Below are 20,858 nucleotides of genomic sequence, written 5' to 3'. Positions count from 1 at the left end.
TCCCCACTTAAAGGCATAGACCTTCTTGAAGAGCACGGTTAAGCTTTGTGCTCCCACAATAATGTCAGAAGTACCTGGGTGCAGACCTCGGGAGCATGTGTCCTTAAGATTCCAAGATCTCCAAAGGTCCCATTGTCCCTGTTCTAAGATTGCCCTCAGTAGGGAGAGACTAGCCAGGCCTTGAGTGATGATGGCTTCTGGCAAGGCATGAGGGTTCCCTCCTGAATCTGGATAAACATTGCAATGTCCCATATCTTAAGAGATGTCCTATGTTCCATCCCCTCCCTGAAGTTCTCAGAAACCAAGACCCATTGGCACAAGATTATGTGTTTTATTAAACACGCGATAAGAGTAATATCCAGCTGGGAGGCTTCACTAGCTAAGGCAGGGGTGGGCAAACTTTTTGACTCGAGGGCCACAATGGGTTCTTAAACTGGACCGGAGGGTCGGAACAAAAGCATGGATGGAGTGTTTGTGTGAACTAATATAAATTCAAAGTAAAGGAGTGGAGGGGAGTGCAAGAGAACTGGATAGAACAGCCGGATCCAGCCCTCGGGCCATAGTTTGCCCAAGGCTGAGCTAAGGTGAAAAACTGTCTTAGCTTGAAGCAATTATGCTGGGTTGCCAGATCATGCTGGGAGAGAGTGGAAAGGAGTAAGGCACATGGATCAATAATGACCCTACTCAAACTGCCAGACCCTAAACTCCTGCAAGGGCACAGGCTCCAGGAAGGGGGCTGCAACAGTGGGCCCAGGTCCCAGGCAGGGGTCTCCAGCCACTGCCTGCTGCCAGTGCAGGGATGGAGCCTGAGGAGTAGGGGAGTTCTGAGTCCAGGGCCTGAGTAGGCAAACTGCCTCAAAGGAGCATATCTCTGCATATCCAGCCACTGGAGGGAGCTGCTGGTAATTGTATATACAACAATAAGGATATAGACCTACAACCTGGTCATGACCACCTGCAAAAAAGGACAGTGATGTCGGTCCCCCACATGAGGGGCAAAATGGAACTAAAATATTAATAAATGGGACAGGGCAGCAGAGGCTAAGCAAAGACAGTAAAATGCCATTAGAAAGAAATAGGTTGTCTGTGTTTTCAACTAATCCTATCAAGGAATTTTGCCGCAGGGTTTGGGCTCTGTGTTTTGCTTGTGAACTCCTGTTCCTCATTGTGCAAGTTAGTCTTGATCCTGGTCACCAGCCTAGTGCAGTGGTTGGCAAACTCATTAGTCAACAGAGCCAAATATCAACAGTACAACGATTGAAATTTCTTTTGAGAGCCAAATTTTTTAAACTTAAACTTCTTCTAATGCCACTTCTTCACAATAGACTCACCCAGGCTGTGGTATTTTGTGGAAGAGCCACACTCAAGGGGCCAAAGAGCCGCATGTGGCTCGCGAGCCGCAGTTTGCCGACCATGGGCCTAGTGCATCTGGCCAGTCTTGCAACCAGGTAATCGTGATATGGAGCGATTTCTTTATTTGGTGGCAGGTGCCCTAAGGGCATTTAAATGCCTGACCCCTGTGAACCATCAGTTTGCAGCTTGAAAACACCTGGGACCAAAGGCAGATGGGGTGGGGAAGGGGGTGGGACACAAAGGGGCAGAAAGGAACACACATGTAGAAGTTTAAATGAGATGGTAAGATTTTATTGCAAATTAGGGGAATTAATACCCATGGGACCTAGAGGGTGGGCAGGCTCTACCAGGGGTGGGCAAACTTTTTGACTCGAGGGCCACAATGGGTTCTTAAACTGGACTGGAGGGCCGGAACAAAAGCATGGATGGAGTGTTTGTGTGAACTAATATAAATTCAAAGTAAAGGAGCGGAGGGGAGAGCAAGAGAACCGGATAGAACAGCCGGATCCGGCCCGCGGGCCGTAGTTTGCCCACGGCTGCAGCTAAACACTGCCACAAGATTTCTGCTAAACCTCCATATTTCTTCTTGGTTCAGGTCAAGGACAAAGAACTATTTAAATTATCCAACCCAAATTCCTAACTTTTTCTGGGCTTTGATTGGGCCCTCCTCCCAGTAAATTCTATTGGGGTTCTGTGCCCTCTATCCAATCTGATTACCTTCCTGATTGTTCCCACTAGGGGCTAGGTCCTGCCCCTCCATTTTGCCATCTTGTTTCTCATTGCACAAGTTCAAAAGTTTCATCAAATCATCTAGTTCTCTCTCTCTTTATTTTTTACACCATCTAGTTCTTATTGTGCATGCATACACCAAGCAGAGAAATTTCCTACTCCACCTCCTGTACCAGGCTTTTAGCACTCCTAGGGAGATTTCCTGTCCCTCCCTGGGGATTAAGTCCCCAAGGGGCAACCCCCTAGAATGCATGAATGGGTCTGTTTACCAGTAAGCTAGATGGAACTGTTGCTCTGTTCCTTGTATCTGCTTCCTAGTTTATGAAAATTATTTAATTTCCTTTTGCTTTCTTCCTTATATTAATAACTCTAACTGCCCATGCAAACACTTCTAAATACATCTCTTTTTATCCTAGTTGATAAAAGTATCCATGTCACTGGATCATGGTGAGATAAAATCTAAGTAAAGTTGGGAGGGACTGAGGGAAGGCCTAGGGTGAGTGTGAACTAACAAATGTCAGGCAGGACAATGCAGAGTCAGAGAAGATCAGCAAGTCAAAAGGCATTTCAGGAAAGACAGACACAACAATCAACTGAGAACAGGACTTTACCTGGGAAAGAGCCATTGCTGAACCCTCTTTCTTTTCTCTTCCTCCTTTTCTGCTTTTCTGCTAAAAACAGGATTGTTTAGCAGTGAATCTGGACAGTAGAAAATATGCTGTTTATCAAGAAACATCCTTGCTCTGCCACACCCATACACACACAGGAAAGACCTCACCATGTGGATGAGGCAGTCTCTGCTGCCCAGTGTCACAGGAGGGACTCAGAATCAGTAAACTGGTACTCAGAGACAAACAAGTGAGTTTTCTCACCCCTTTCTTCATATCATGCTATGCTTCTGGTGACACCTTCACACACCAACACACACAGCAGCAGTGGGGACCATCCTGAAACTGACACTCCCCTTCAGGTAACAGATTTAACCCTTTTGAAACTCCATTCACAGCAGTGACTACAAAGGGGGGCGGGAGGCCTGAGCAGCCCAAAGACCCAGCTAGAGAAGGACCCAAGTACTGGGAACAGGAAAGGTGTCTCAGGACAGGGGTGGGGTTGCCAGAATGCCAGGATAAGGGATAGGAGGGTAGGGTAGTTATTGGGGATGGAGTGAAAAAGGTGAATGGATTAAGAAGTACAAATTGGTAGTTACAAAATAGTCCCAGGGGTATAAAGTATGGCATAGGGAACACAGTCAATAATCTATCTATATGTATAAAAGCCCAGCGACCAGAATGGCAGAATGACCAGAACAACCAGTGACTATGAAACGCACCAAAGTAGCCAACTGGCCTGATCTGGGCCCTGATCGGGCCCCTCCCCAGCTGGCCCAGCCTCCGATCAGCCCCCAATGCCCTGATCAGGGGTGGGTCCGGCCAGCCAACTGCCCACAGCCCCTCCCCCTTGCCAGATGGGACCAATGGGCCCCCATCAGGGCAGGTTGGCTGGACCCCACCCATGCATGAATTCATGCACTGGGCCTCTAGTCCTATATAATAAATAGGTAATATGCAAATTGACCATCACTCCAACACACAAGATGGCCGCTTCTATGTGGTCAAAGATGGCCGCTCCCATGTGGACACAAGATGGCTGCCCCAAGATAGCCGGCAGGGGAGGGCAGTTGGGGGGACCAGGCTTGCAGGGGAGGGCAGTTAGGGGTGATGAGGCCAGCAGGGAAGGGCAGTTAGGGGTGACAAGGCCTGCAGGGGAGGGCAGTTGGGGGGGACAAAGCCTGCAGGGGAGGGCAGTTAGGGGGTCCAGGCCTTCAGGGGAGGGCAGCTGGGGGTGATGAGGCCAGCAGGGGAGGGCAGTTAGGGGTGACAAGGCCTGCAGTGGCAGGCAGTTGGGGGGCCAGGCCTGCAGGGGAGGGCATTTGGGGGCATGCAGGCTGGCAAGGGAAGGCAGTTAGGGATGACCGGGACTGCATAAGAGGGTAGTTAGGGGCAATCGGGCCAGCAGGGGAGCAGTTAGGCATCAATCAGGCTGGCAAGGGAGTGGTTAGAAGGTGATCAGGCTGGCAGGCAAAAGCGGTTAGGGGCAATCAGGCAGGCAAGCAGGCGAGAGGTTGGGAGCCAGCGGTCCTGTATTGTGAGAGTGATGTCCAACTGCCCGTTTAGGCCCAATCCCACTTGATCGGGCCTAAATAGGCAGTCGGACATCCCTCGAGGGGTCCCAGATTGGAGAGGGTGCAGGCTGGGCTGAGGGACACACACCCCCCATGCACAAATTTCATGCACTGGGCCTCTAGTATTGTAATAACTATGCATGGTACATAGGAGAATTATCAATGGAAACACTTTTTAAAGTATGTAATGTATATGATTGTCTTACCACTCTGCTCTACACCTGTAACTAACACTAAATAATTTTGAATGTAAACAGTAATTTAAAAAAGAAAATAAAGATGCTCCTGCATCTTTTGCATCTATGTAGAATTGATGTTCCTACCCATTTTAAGTTACAGAGTCTATCTTTTACTCTGAAACATTTATTAGGAAGGTATATTCTCTGTGATATAAACCCTAAAGAAAAGAAACTAAATTAACAAACAATTCTATGATTTTATGTCCTTCTCTAACCTCAACAAGACAGTGTGTGTGCAGTGATTAGAGCTTAGTCCTGGGAGCCTGAAGAGAGGGACAGGGGAATGGTTGTTTCTGTTTTGTGTTTTTTTTTGTTGTTGTTGTTGTTTTGCCCAAGAGCATTTCATCTTAGAACATTTCAATCAGTGTGAGTCTAAGCATTTAAACATGAAATAATAAAGCCTCACTACTATATTAATGTAAAAAATACTTTAAATGTTTCAAATCATGTATTATTTCTAAGCCAAACAGAAAGCTGCTCTTTATTGGAAATAACCTTTTAGAAATTTCTGTGACATATACATTAATTATCTGGTTGATCCAACATCTGCCAGGACCCTCTTAAAATTTTCCACAGAAAACTGAAAAGTAGGTATTAACTTGCATATTTCAAGTTAAAATTAATAAGGGTATAAATGATGCTATTGAACATTTGAAATCTAGTGCTACTGTTTGCTTTTATTGTTCACTTAAGAAAATAAACATCCTTACCAGATGTCTCCAGATGCCACAGTGACATGCAACTCAGGAAGAGGTTCCTTGGAGGTGATCATCCTGTGAATGAGTGTCTCCTCAGGCCTGGGTTAGAGATGGGGGGTAGGCTCTGTACAATCAGAAAAATTCGGTCTGTAAGATTGCTTAGGGGCCCCATCTGTAGCTCTATGTAAACCAGGATTAAAGAGACTACCGCGTTTTCCCGAAAATAAGACATCCCCGAAAATAAGACCTACTTACAGGTTTCCTTCTGAGTGAAATATAAGGCATCCCCCGAAAATAAGGCCCCCAGGCTCTGTCTCAGAATGAAAGTTAATTTACCGTAAACTGGTCGCTAGGGCCGCCCCGACTGGCGTCTAGCAACCAGTGACGTTACGCGGAGTCCTGACGTCACTGCTGTGTGGAGGCGGAGCGGAGGTCGGAGTGAGCGGTGAGCGCGGGGCGGGAGAGAGGAGGAGACTTTCGCAGATGCGTGTAGAAGAACAGGAGGATTAGAGCGGACGGGATGCGGCGAAGGTGGTGAGTGCTGGTCTGTCTCTGGTGACAATACCTGATGCTCGCGGCCGCCTTCATGATGACTGAAGGTTCTCAGTCAGTGGCAGACCCTGCTCCAGCCCAGATCCAGGCCCCAGCAATCCCAGTGACAGTCCCCAGGCAGGCCCCAGGGGGTAAATGTCTGATAAAGGGGGAGGGGGACTGTCTGGTGAAGGTGTTCAGTGGCACAGGGGTGGGGGAGGGGGATCACTTAAAATGACACAGGAGGATCAGAGGGGACAATCAAAATGACACAGGAGGATCAAAAGGGGTTACTAAAATGGGAATCCCCCCTCTGATTCTCCTGTGCCATTTTGATTCCCCCCTCTGATCCCCCCTGTGTCATTTTGAGTGATCCCCCTCCCCCCACCTTGATACCCCAATTCCTTTTTTTTCACCCCTAGAAATGAGCGCAAAAAGAAAAAGCTACTCCGTGGAGTACAAGAAAGGAATCGTGGAAGACTCTTGGGGCCAAAATCTTACTGCTTTCTGCAAAGAGAAGATGTTGAGTATCCGATTGGTCCGAAAATGGCGAGCAGAGGATGGTAACCTCATTGAACAAGTGGACAAGGGAAATGCTAAAAAGCGCAAGTGTGGATCAGCTCGGCAACCATTATTTTCCGAGCTGGAAGACCTGATCTGTGAATGGGTTGTTGACAGGAGAGCAAAGGCTTTGGTTGTGAATAGGGCTCAGATTCAAGAATTTGCCCTTGCAATGGCACCACAGTTTGACATAGCCCCTGAAGACTTCAAAGCATCACAACACTGGCTGGATAATTTCCTTCAGTGAAGTGAACTGTCTTTAAGAAGATCTACAACATTGTTTAGGTTGGAAGATACTCAAGTTATTAAACGGGCACTTGCATTCAAGTCCTTTATTGATGATGCTGACTTCTCTAAATACAATCTTTCCAACATGATTGCTATGGATGAAACTGCAGTGTTTATGGGCCAATCATCTCAAACAACAATTGAACAGCGGGGTGCCTCCTTAGCGTACATTCCCTCCACTGCTTACGAAAGTGCATGTGTTTCCTGTATTTTGGCAATTCGTCTGGATGGCACTAAAATCCCACCTTTAATCATTTCTAAGGGCAAGAAGGAAAAGATTGAACTTGTTTTGGGCGTTTTTATTCTTGAAACTGAAAAAGCCTGGGCCACACAAGCAGTTATAAGGAAGTGGGTCGATTTAATGCTGCCGCTTATTATGCGAGGGAGCCAAAGAGGTCTGCTGGTCTGGGATGCAGCCAGCACTCACCGCGCTAAAGACATGAAGACATTTCTTCACGAAAGAAAAATAGATCAGATAATGATTCCCGCAGGAATGATGGCCTATCTCCAGACTCTTGATATTGCAATAAACAAGCCATTCAAAGACAATTTGCGCATGGAAATTAATGACTACATTGAAAATAGAATGGAGAGAAATCAGCGTGGAAACTTTGTGAAACCTAAACTGTAAGACGTTGTGACTTGGGTGAAGAATTCATGGGAGAAAATCACTGACAGTTGCATTGCACATGCACTGCAAGCAGGCTACCTTGACAAGAAGTACTCATTTAAAGACAATGCTATTGCTAAACATGAGACATTTGGTCCACTGATTCTGAAAGAAATGGAGTCACAAGAAATTCACCAGGAAATTCAGGAATTGGATTGTTATGATGATGTTCCAGAAGATGATGACATGATTGTCATTGAATAAATGAGTAAATTCTTGATACTGTAGGATTCACAGTTTGTCTGGTTTGTGTTGACAACTACCATACTACCATACCGTATACAGGTAATAAATTTCCTTTATTTTCACTTAACAATAAATGTGTACGGTATTCTTCTTCATGGAAAAATAAGACATTCCCTGAAAATAAGACCTAGCGTGTCTTTGGGGGCAAAAATTAATATAAGACACTCTTATTTTCGGGGAAACAGGGTACATATGCAGTGATGTATTAATGTGCACAAATGCCCAAGAACCTATGGGAAAGAAGACTGATAGAAGAAATAATCTTTTCCTAATTTTATAAATGCATTTGAAATTAAAGAAGAGAATCAAGGCTTATAATTCTGACTAAAAATATTAATAATTTTAGTAGAGTGAAATGTTCAGAGTTAGAACTAACAGTTAAAGAGGGTTTTTTAATCATATAATTAGCTTTAAATGTGCAATGAACCTGATTTTGTAAGAGTAAGCATTTCTTATTCACAAAAACCCTGGTGTTCATGTCCAGAGTCTCATTCAGCAGGTGTTTTAAGTAGAAATGGTTGTAACTGAGCAAAGGCATAAAAGGCATATGGGAGCTAAATGTAAGAGGTAAACATATAGAACACTTAGATGAAAACATAGGTATAAATCTTCATGACGTTGCATTTGCCAGATTTTCAGATATGACGCCAATACCAAAAGAGAAAAATAAAATAAGAGAAATTGGTCTTCATCAAAATTAATGCTTCAGCCTGGCCGGTGTGGCTCAGTGGTTGAGCATTGACTCAGGAACCAGGAGGTCACAGTTCAATTCCAAGTCAGGGCACATGTCCAGGTTGTGGGCTCAATCCCCAGTAGGGGGTGTGTAAGAGGCAGCCGAACAATGGTTCTCTCTCATCATTGATGTTTTATCCCTCTCTCCCTCTCCCTTGTGCACTCTGAAGTCAATAAAAACATGTTTTTTTTAAAAAACGTAATGCTTCATTGGATCCCTGCCCTCTACTTACCTGAAGAGAGCACCTGGCAAGGCACATTGGGCATTTCTTTAATTATTGTCAGCTGAGTCCAGTGGCGTTAGCAGAGCCAGGTCCTGGAAACGCACCATGCTAGAGGCAGGTACATTGCCAGCCTAACCCTTAGCTCAGGTGCCAGGGGGTGAGTTTCATTGTTTAAGTTCAGCCAGGTGCAAGGAACAGACGCAATTATCCAGGCTTAGCCAGGAGTGACTATTACAAAGAAGCCACAAGAATGAAAAATTACAGCTTGATCTTTAACCATGACTATAGCTTGATCTTTAACCATGATTTCACATAATTTCCTTTGTTTTAAACTCTAGTAAAACTTCCTGGAATTATACTGTATATAATAAATGGGCTGCACCAGCTCTGGGTCACTGTCTCTCCATCAGAGGACAGCTGTCCCACCTGGTCCCAGCTTTCCCTACTGTTTCTGCATCTGTCTCTTTCATTTTCTCAATCCCCCGTCACCCCTACTCAGGACTCCTGTCCGCTCTCTAGCCGTGCTGGTCATGGAAAAGAGAGAAATACTTAATATCTGGTGCCACAGAATAGGGACTGAATTCTGGGGAACTCTCAGCCAGGCAAGGGGCATGCTCCAGGAGTGCGCGCACAACAAACTCAAGAAGTAAGGTAAGGAGCATAAGGTAAGAACTGGGTGTAAAACATGGGATATTCAGGGTCTCAGGAAAGAGATCTCTACTCTCAAATGCTTAAAACTATGCTTAAAGGTAGAGGATGCTCTGTTAAGCGTAGTCAAATTCTTGGTTTCTTAAGTTTTATTAATGAAACTTGCTCTTGGTTTCCTGAAGTGGGGAACCGTCAACTTTCAAACCTGAGAAAAGGTTGGAAAGCAGTTGCGTGACTGATACAAAGCAGAAGATCCAGAGAAAATTCCTATTCCCACACTCACACTATTGTCTGTAATTCGTGATTGCCTTGATCCAGAACAGGAAAGTTTTAGAATGTCTAAGCAGGAGAAACCAAGATGGCGGCATAGGTAATCACCTATACTTGCTGCCTCTCACAACCACATCAAAACCACAGCTAAACAGCAGAACAACCACCACCCAGAATTGTGAGAAAGCTGGCTGAGTAGAAGTTCCACAACTAGAGAGGCGAAGAAACTGCATTGAGACTGGTAAGAGGTGCGGAGGCACAGAAAGTGCTGGCACCTGGATGTGCTGCTCTTTAAACTGGGAGGGAGATACAAGCTCCCGCTTGCTCTGAACTCCAGTTCCAGGCGAGACTCTGGGGGACCCAGGCACATATGGAGAGAAACTCGACTGTCTGGCATCGGGATAGGAACGTGAGGGCAGCTTACTCTTAGAGGTGCTCACAGCCATCGTTGTTCTTGCATGGGGGCATGGGATGTGGAGAACCAGGGATTTATCTGGTTCAGGGCAGCCATTGCTGGTTGCTCCGCCCTGGTGATTCCCAGAGACCCTGCCCCACCCAGTTTACAACACCACCCAAGCTGTGCACATCGGCTTTTGCACATTAATGGCCTGTCCTTTCGCCTTAAACAAACTGCAGCTGGGTCAGAGAGCCCCAGAGATTCCAAAAGAAGGCCCACTGCCTGGCAGCAGCAGCGGCCTTGCTTCACAGCTGGGCCTTGTCTGAGCACTTCCAAACCCCATACAAAGAGGAGGAATCTGCAGATGTCTCTGTAGCTCCTGCTGGGTGGCCCCAGAGGGTGGCTGACCTTGCACCACCTTGGAGATCCAAGAGCCAGTGTACCCAGTGGTCAGTGTGAGACCATACCGGATTACAACTCTTCACATCCATAAGAGACACAATCAAGGGGCAGACTCATTGAGCACCAGAGCCCTACTGAAGCAAGTCCTGCCCCATAAGGCTGCCTCCTGCACAACAGATCTTCCAGTGTAGACAAAGCTGGTCATCACAGCCAATTGGCCTGGAGGTCAATTCCTCCCAGTGATACCAACAGCAATCAAGGCTTAACTACAACAAGACTGTGCAAACAGCCCACAAAGGGGTGCACCAAGAACGTCCACCTCAGGTGACTCGGGAGGCTGAGCCACTGGGCCCTATAGGACACCAACCACACAAGGCCACTATATCAACTCAAGGAGAGTTAGAAGCTACCTGGTATATAGAAACAAACAGAGGGAAGCAGCCAAAATGCAGAGACAAAGAAACAAGTCACAAATGAAAGAAATGGATGAAAGCAAAATACTGGATATAGAGTTCAAAACCACAGTTATAAGGTTACTCAAGAATCTTCTAGAACCCTCGGAGAAATTTAGTGAGACCCTCAAGGATATGAAAAAGGACCAATCAGAAATTAAGCATACACTGACTGAAATAAAAGATAATATACAGAGATCCAACAGCAGACTAGAGGATCCCAAGAATCAAGTCAAAGATTTGAAATACGAGGAAGCAAAAAACACCCAACCGGAAAAGCAAAAAGAAAAAAGAATCCAAAAATATTAAGAGAGTGGAAGGAGCCTCTGGTACAACTTCAAGCATACCAACATCCAGATTATGGGGGTGCCAGAAGAAGAGAGAGAGCAAGATATTGGAAACCTATTTGAAGAAATAATGACAGAAAACTTCCCCTACCTGGTGAAAGAAATAGACTTACAAGTCCAGGAAGCTCAGAGAACCCTAAACAAGAGGAATCCAAAGAGGACCACACCAAGACACATCATAATTAAAATGCCAAGGGCAAAAGACAAAGAGAGAATACTAAAAGCAGCAAGAGAAAAACAGTTAGTTAACTACAAGGGAGTACTCATACGACTGTCAGCTGATTTCTCAACAGAAACTACTAGTATGCAGGCCAGAAGGGAGTGGCAAGAAATATATAAAGTGATGAATAGCAAGAACCTACAACCAAGATTACTCTACCCAGCAAAGCTATCACTCAGAATTGAAGGTCAAATAAAGAGCTTCACAGACAAGAAAAAGCTAAAGGAGTTCATCACCACCAAACCAGTATTATATGAAATGCTGAAGGGTATTCTTAGAAGAAGAAGAAGAAGAAGAAGAAGAAGAAGAAGAAGAAGAAGAAGAAGAAGAAGAAGAAGAAGAAGAAGGGAGGAAAAAGAAAAAGGTAAAGATAAAAAATTATGAACAACAAAGTGACAACAAATACATATCTATCAACAAGTGATTCTAAAAATCAAAGGAATAAAAAATCTGAGGAACAGAACAAAGTGGGGAATGTAATAGAATCAGGGGCATGGAAAGGGATCGGACTGACATTTCTCAGGGGGAAGGGGGTGTGGGGGGTGCGGGAAGAGATTGGACAAAGAGCTTACACCTATGGATGAGGACAGTGTGGGGGGTGTGAATGCCTGAGGTGGGGTGGGAACGGGGTGGAGGGGAGCTATGGGGGGAAAAAGAGGAACATCTGTAATAATCTGAACAATAAAGATTTTTAAAAAGGGGGGTTTATTGGGGATTACAGGGTACAACTAGTCTCCTGGGAGTTAAAAAGGATGTGTAAAATAGACTGGCCATCTTTTGGAGTAGGATGGCCATTGGAGGGTATATTGGATGTACCTACGATTAGGAATGTTCACTGAATTATCACAGGAGACCCAGGTCATCCCAACCAGTTCCCTTATATTGACTAGTAGCTAGAAATAGCAGAGCTTAAGTCGCTTTGGATCCAGTTTTGTGTATATAAGGGAAAAGGGCAGGCCCCCTCAGAAGGAGAATAAGCCTCCTATTCTGCAGGAACCGCTTGAGGAAGCCCTGCCAGTTCTACCACCTCCATATGTGCCTCATCAAGCGGTACCCAGTGCCCCTTTGCCTAGCCAGGGAAGCTTAGATACATCACCTCCTTCCATCTCCCCCCAACCAGACTCTCCAGAGCCAGTTGGATGCAGTATGGAGGTTTGCACTCAGCTGATCGGGGACCCAAACCGCTCCTGGCTTTCCAGATGCCTCTCCAAGAAATGTGGGGTCCTCATATAATTGAAGAAAATGGGACCCCCACAAGAGGGGGGATCGGTCTTTTACTACCAGCCTTTTACTATGACCGATCTCTTAAATTAGAAGCATCACACTCCCGCTTATTCTGAAAAACCTCAAGCCATGGTTGACCTTCTGGAGTCAATTTTTCAGACCCATAAGCCCACCTGGGTCGATTGCAAGCAACTCCTTCTCACGCTTTTTAACACTGAGGAGCGCATGAGAATAATAACAGAAGCTCAGAAATGGCTCCAGACCCAGGCCCCGCCAGGGACATTAGACCCAGACAGATGGGCCAGGGAGGCTCTCTCAGATGTGGAACCCAGATGGGACCAAAATTTGGAGGACAGGAGGGCCAGATTAGAGAGATATCGGCTGGCCTTCCTCCAGGGGCTCCGTGCTGGGGCCAAGAAGCCCACTAATATGGCCAAGACCTCTGAGGTTTTCCAGAGGCCTGATGAAACTTCTTTGCCCTTGCTACTCTGACAATCCACTTGAGGAATGTGGGATCCCTTAACACAACCCGCGTGGTTCAGGGCCCACTGAGGGTCCGGTTTCTGGAGGAGGCCGCACACTAAAATGAAGAGAGAGAGACTAGAAAAGAGTTAATTTGGGAAAATGGGGGGCCAGGCGGGAGTCAACCTCTAGTGGCCTTGCTATTCCTTTTATTGAGGCTATGGGATACACCCATTACCCTTAAGCAGCTTTGGGAAACACCCATAGCCCTTAAGCAGGTAATAAGCGGATCATCATATCAGTAAGGATTTACATGATTACAAGATGGGGAAGTTGCCTCAGTTACCATTGTCTCAGTTAGATAAGGAGTGGTTGGCTCTGACCTTTCAGAGCTTCAAGGTTGACCAGCCTCTTTCTATTAGTGAGACAATGATTGGTTTCTGGCAGGGGAAGATGGTAAAGACTCGGGATACTGAACCCACTTTTTCGTCACGTCCCTCAGCAGGAAGTAGCTAGAGTGGTCCTTGGCCTTATTCCCAACTCCTAAGTCTTTTGTAATCCCCAAGGCTAAGAATAACTTGTGGAACAAGAGGGGAGAATGAAAAGGAAAATGCAGGGGAGGGGGAGCTTGCAACCTCGTTCAGTATCTGGTTAAAACTGTAGTCTTACCCACTCTGACTGACTTGGGTGGAGCTGCAGAGCCCAACCCCAGGGCCCCACCACAGCTGACTTGGGCGGAGCTGTGGAACATGGCCCCAAGAGCCGCCAAGATTGACTTGGAAGGAGCTGTGGGGACCCTCAGGGACCCCTCACAGGAGGAGATATATAGGTCAGAGCCTCCCCACTAGTTCAGTTACGGCTTTGGATCTGGAATTCCCCTGGACTAGCAGATCTGCGAAATAAAAGTTAAACTTTCCTCACTCGGAGTGCTGGCTGATCTTTCTCCCATGCAGTCTGCCACAACAACATCATATCCCTAACACTTCTGATTCTGAATCTACTTTTCAAACAGCAGACCACCGACCTCCACCCCCTTACACATCCCCTCCCTCACCTGCAGTAGATTCTTAAAACCCAGACCCTCCTAACCTGCAACCATCTTCTCCCTGGCCCCTGAGAGCCCAAATCCCAAGAACACATGCTCCAAAACAGCCTTTTCCCACCTAACACTTGCTCTCGGGCCCCCCAAAGACCACCCTCCTCAGCAGCCTCTTCTATTCCCGCCCCCATTCTACCCCTGAGGGAGGTTGCAGGAACTGAGGGTATTATGGTCAATTATGACAAACTTACTGAAATCACTCAAGACCCTGACGAAAACCTAGCTCTCTTTCTCTTCCTCCTCCCAGAGGCCTTACAGAAATTTACCTCCTTAGACTCCAGCTCCCCAAAGGAGCCCTTCTTCTGAACACCCATCTTACAATCCCAATCAGCCCCCAACATATGCTGTAAACTTTGACAAATAGACACAGGTCCACAAACCCCTCAACAAGAACTCATTAACCTAACTTTTAAAGTCTTTAATAATAGAGACAAGGATACCCAAATCCCAAAACAAAGGCGAGATCAAGCCAAGGCTGAGGCCCAGAAGGAAGCCTTCCAGCTCCTAGCCAGCACTCTCATGAACCCCAAACGAAGTGCCAGTCCTCCTACCGAGGGTAAGTCAGGGGCTAAGCCTCCTCCGGGCCCATGCTTCAAATGCAACAAGGAAGACACTGAGCCAAGTCCTGCTCAAACTCGAGACCCCTGCCTGGCCCCTGCCCAAGGTGTGGAAGGGAAGGCCACTGGAAATCAGACTGTAGTCTGGCTCCTCCAGGTTGGACCTCAGCCAGTCCAGCAAAGCCGCCCTCTGGATCCAGTTTGGAGCTCCCAGACCTCCTGGGACTGGCCACCAAAGACTGAAGCTTCCCGGGCCCTGACAGGGCCCCACAGACTTACATCACCAGGACAGAGCCTCAGGTAACAACTGAGGTGGCAGGTAAACCAATCTTCTTTTTAATGCACACTGGGGCCACTTATTCTGCCCTCTCTGAATTCGCTGGGACCCTTGTCCACTCCTAAGACTCTACTATGGGGGTTGATGGATTAGTCTCACAGCCATTAGCCACCTCACCTCTACACTGCATCTTACTAAATGCCCCCATTCACTCTTTTCTCATTCTGCCTTGGTGCCTGGCCAGAACTACCATGCATCCCCTCATAAAGCCCAGTTGTCCCAAACCACAGTCACCTACCTCAGTTTCACTATCTCACCTCACAAGACTGAGCCATTCCTTGGACTGTAAATGCCTTATCTCTTCATCTCCTCCATGACTATACCCTCCTCTGAACAAGGAATGGTCTCCTTTCTTGGGCTCGCTGGATACTTTCACCTCAGGGTTCCCAACTTTAGTCTTCTCCCACTGAGCAAAGGAATCACTCACTGAGCCTTTAGATCCCAAGGCCAGCATTCTCACCCCTTTAATGCTCTGAAAACTGCTCTCACCTCAGCACCTTCCCAAAGAACAACTTTCTTTACTGCACATATTACTTAACGGTATGGCTGCTATCAGAAGCTGAACTCATTATCACCCAAACCTTAGCATGTTATCTCTAAGGAAAAATGTGGCAGTTTTAAATCCAAGCGGCTAGAGGCCTGGGAATAGTCTGCTGGGCCTGCTTCTTCCTCCCCTCCCCCCGCCCCCCACTTTTTCTCCAGTCTCACATGCCTATACATAATTTTTCAAAGTCTTTATTAACTTTAAAGACTTTGGAGCATTTCTGGGTTAAGTGATAAACATCTAAATATTTTAAAATAGCATACAATACTGAAACATTGATGGCTAGATACGTTTTAATTCACCTGCTCTTAGTTTTTATTACAGAAGATCTCTTGTACTTTGTTGAATGTATATTTTCTTGAAAGTAAGAGTGTGTTTAAAGTGTGTTCATAAATGTAAATGCCGGTTGTTTACTTTTTGACCAAAGCTGCTTATTTGTGAATGGGTAGAAGGTTTGTGTTGTCCAGTGAGTCAGGACCTGATCACCCCTGACGTCTGAAGGGACCCCTTCTCTCCTAGTAAGCTAAAGCGGCCCTGCCCAGGCTCTCTCCTGATGCTTTAAGTCCTTATATCTGAGCCTAGACTTTCTTTATTTCCACCGCTCATTCACAGTTCTTGGCACTATCATTGAAAGCCTCAACAGGTCTTCCTGCTTGGTATTTAGGAACCTCTCTCCCCTCTTCTAGCCTTCTTAAAAGTCATACACTGCAAAAGACACAGAGTCAGGAATGATCCTGTAATACAGGGAGATAACAAAGCAAACCAAGAGGCCAAGACAGCAGCTCAGAGGAAGCCTCCGTCTTCCCAGCTCTTAGCTATAACCCATATAACACCCTAATACACTCCAGAGGAACTTCAGCCCCTATTGGCTCTTGGGACCACTCAGAAGATCCATGGTTAAAATTTCAGGGAAAACATAACCTTCCCCAGGGTCAGGCCTATGATATCTTATGGGATAGTCACAATTCCCTACATATAGGATACATTTACAACTCTTAAAACCCCTCATCACATGTTCTATCCTAGCCTTCCTACTGCAACATATCACCAAAACCTGTTCTACTTATTACTCCGTATCTCCCCAAGGACAGGTTAGGTCAGACCTCCTTCTTTCCCCACTCATCAGTTAAGGGGCCAAATCCCTGGACAAGACTGGCAGATTGACTTCACTCACATGCCCTCTATTTAAAAAACCAAATATCTTTGAACCCTCATAGATACTGTCTCTGGGTGGGTAGAAGCCATTCCCTACTACTTCTGACCTACCTCATTACAATCATAAAATGAACCTGCTTTCAGATCTCAAATAACTCAACAGATCTCCTGCACTCTTAACATCCACTGGAACTTACGTCCTCCTACCAGACCCAAACTTCAGGCAAAGTAAAAAAGGCAAATTCTTAATTAAGTTTCACCTAACTAAATTGACTTTCGAAACTAAAGAAACTTAAACTACTCTCATACCTCTAGCCTTTATGCACATCAGGGCCCTTCCCCCATGCACTCTCCTTCCTTAGTCCCTTTGAACTCATGTATGGAAGACCCTTCTTATTAGGAAACTTCCCTTCCACAGAGACCCCTCTTGGAGTCTATGTCCCCATTTTAAATCTCATCTGACAATTACTGAAGAACATGCTGATCAGGTCTTCCCTCAACTTTTACAGGAAACATCCCCCCTACTCCTCCTAAAGGAAATCTATCAATAATTTACAGCCCTTATCAGGTACTATTAACTGCCCCAATTGCAGCTAAACTATCAGGGCATACCCCATGGTTCCACCTTTCCAGGTTAAAACCCATTCTTGGAACACCTCCATCACATGAGATGGAGTCCCCTAAGTATTACAGCCACCAGATTGGGCCCACCAGACTCCACCTTACCCACATCCCAGAAGAAGAGGACGAATGAGTGAGCACTCCTTCAGGTGCTCCCTATGTACCCTAATGACCCTGACTTCCCTGAAAGCCCACCTCCTCTCCCAATACAAATCCTCCAGGTCCTAGCTACTGCCCCCTCCCCCTTTGCATCAGGATTCTCACCTTTCCATGGGACTGCCTTCTACAAAGGGACGTCGATTACCCATGGGACAAGATTTCCTTCTTTCTAGATCCTAAACATACCCTCCCCCGCCCCCCTTTGGACAATCCCGACCCTGGAAGTGGGAATTAGCTCTCCTTCTCATCCTATTTCAACCCTCCTCTCCTACACCCATAAGGAACTTTGTCACCTCCAGTCATCTCGAACGAACACTTAACCTTACCCATTCCCTCCTTAGCCAGGAATTGCTGGCTCTGCCTTTCCCTCTCCTCTTCAGTGTATACCACCACCCCTATATCAATCAAGAGATGGAATCAGGCAAAAATCACTCTAGCTTATAAAAAGGAAAGGGAACTATATTTATCAAAAAGGTAGACACCCTTCTATGTAATTATCCTACAGCCCAGGCAAATTGAGCTTCCCTTCTTTTCTGTACTTATATTCTATTTCTTACTAAGGTAGCTCCTTCCTCCCTCCCGGTCACAGGTCCTATCAGAGTACACACCCCACTAATCGCCCAAGCCCCTTTATGCTTTACAAGTTCACAGGGCAATATAACAAAAGGCCATCTCCCATCATCAGCTTGCACCACCACAGTTAACCCAGAACTGCCAAAGAGCCATTGGTTCCAACGGGTTGACTACCTGGTCTTCCCGTAAGCCAATGGTTATTTCCTACAGCCAGTCCATTTTACTTCTTATCCAACCATCCAGGCCCACGGCTTCAACTGCTCCTTTCCTTCCCTTTCTCTTTTCCCTTGGATAACAGCCCATTCTAGCATTCCCTCCCACTTTCACTGCAATAAAATCTCAACCACTCATCTGTCACCCCTTATTGATAGTGCCATGGCGACTACCCTCTCAGCGTGGAGCGTGGAACTGGGAAAGGGAATCTCATACCCTTTAGTTCACCTCTTCTCTCTATACCTTTCAGCTTGTCTCCATGATCAGGGATCCTTCTTCCTCTGTTGGGAGAACACATACATCTGTCTCCCCACCAGCTGGACAGGAACCTGTACTCTCATCTATCTCTCACCCAATGTAGATGTAGCCCCCAATAATCAGTCTCTACTGGTCCCCATAACCCACCATATTCGACAAAAAGGCAGTTCAGATAATCCCTCTCCTAATAACCCTTGGCATCACAGAAAAGGTTGGAACTGGCATGGGGGGGGCTAACCACTGCTCATCCTATTTTGAAATCCTGCCTCAGGACCCACAAGAAAGCTCTGGATGCGTAGCAAGGGGCAAAACTGGGAAAACAAGAACCTCACCCCCAGGGTAACCTATGCTCCCCTTTCATATCACTAGTCAGGCAACTTACACCCCTGATTTTTTCCTCCCTAAAGATAACAGCTAGGCCACAGTTTTGTTTCAGCTCCAGGCCCAGAAAAGCAGCAAAACCAAACAAGTGATGCTGTGGCAGCCTCAGGACCAGCTTTTACCTCCCAAGTCACACAACAGGACCGTTTTTGAGCCTTCACCAACCAGTCTCTTGGGGAAATCATGCTGCTGCAACCCATTGTCCAGCCTACTACTATCAAAGTCCATTCCCCCGTGATTTCCATGTCCCCCCTCAGCAGGAGGTAAATACAGAAGATATGACCTTCATCCCTATTCCATAAAACAAAAAGGCTAGAATGTTAGGTCTGATCAAAGAATTGAATCGATACCCCTTCCCCTGGGAGCTGACCTTTAGGCCACTTCACATTGGACATACCGCTTACTTAGTCCACATTCCACTTGCTAAGACCATTACCTCTCCCCTCTGGAGTTTCCCAGAATCCAGACCTGCACAGAGAATTCTCCACCCAGAAAAAGCCCGCCTAGAGTCCTTTAAAAACCTCTGACCCCCATCTTTGGGTGCTGGCGCCATTTGGGGGCTCAGCCCATCTGGTATCCAGATGACCTAATAAATTCATAATCCTTTACCCCTTTTGGCCTCGTGCGTTCCTCCTTTGGCAACAATGTTAACCTAAAAATAAAAGCCCTTTCAAAGTCAGAGGCAACAAGTATTTACATGAGATCAAAATAAAAAGAAAGAAAGAAAAGAATAGTGATTCAGGAAACACTGACTTAGGCAGACCCAAATAGTGTTCCCGATACGAGACAAAGGGGGAACAATTACATCAATATGTTAAGGTAAAAACAAACAAACAAAAAAAAAAAAAACACAAAACATTCAGACCTATAAAGAATTTTTGTGAGTTTATTTGAGCCAAACTGTTGACAATTGCCTAGAAGCAGAACTTCAACAGATTGAGATAATGCTCCAGAGAATGGTGGGTTACGTCTATATTTATACATTGCAATCAAAGGAAGGGACATAGGTGGGTTACATGAAATCCATTGGTGATAGACTAGAGAGGCTGGAGAAAGCAAAGCGGGGAAACCACTGGGACTGGATAAAAAGTAAAATGATAGACCCATATTTAGGTGGGTGCAGGAACAATTAACATGATAACAATGAAGGGATTTGTGGTATCTGTCCTGATGCCCAGGCACATTAGGTTGTGCCCCAAGGGGTTCTGAAAAAGGGAAGTTACAAGTTACCCAGACATTTCAAGGGTATGTTATCATAGATGCAAAAAGACAGACAGGTTCAGTTAAGGTAAAGGTTGACCTTGTCAGTGAAGACACGGGTCTAGTATGTAACTACCCACCATAACTGCTTTTAGTTAAAGTTTAATTTCAGACCATCCTTTGTGGTTACTTTAGGTCTCCGAGTTTGCAAGACCGCCTTGCAGGCCTTCTCTGAGCTTGTCAGGATAGCATGTGTCCCCTTTCATCCACACATAGAAGGAAAACATTTTTTCTATTGGTGCAGATAAGCTAACATAAGTGGTGCTGATTCTAAACATTTTTATTTTCAGTCCAGTAGCCATCAGTCCCGTAGTCATAACATTTGCTTTCTTATCTTTGCAAACAGTTCTTTGAGACATACTGTTGGCTTAGGCCCAGTCCCAATGTTGTTGTTGATGTTGTTTGTTTGTTTTTGGTGTGTTGTTGTTTTTTTGCCCTGTTTTAACATTTCAAAGGTTCAAGGCATAAGACATGCAAGGCAGTTCCTCTGGGATGGCAGTCCCTGCTCCATATTAAAGTGGCTCTGTTTACATTACTTTTTTATAGTAGGAAGCTCATGTGAGGCTTGTATCCATTAAACTCAAATCTAAATTCATGGAGCAGTGTGATAAGTTAAAGATATGCTCCCCATCACTTACCTGAATACTGCCTTCCTCAAGTCCCCTCTTCACAATGTTTATGCTCTCTACCCTGGGGGGGGGGGGTCTGGCTAGCAGGGACTGCAGCCCACTCTGGGCATGTAGCTAGGCCTTGGGGAGCCTTCAACAAGTTCTGGTTGAGGTTGCCAGGGGCATGGGGCACCTGGGGTGCCCAGGTGGACTGGGTT

The sequence above is a fragment of the Plecotus auritus genome, assembly GCF_963455305.1.
Source record: "Plecotus auritus genome assembly, chromosome: X".
Lineage (NCBI taxonomy): Eukaryota > Metazoa > Chordata > Mammalia > Chiroptera > Vespertilionidae > Plecotus > Plecotus auritus.
Note: the sequence above shows the minus strand (reverse complement) of the source record.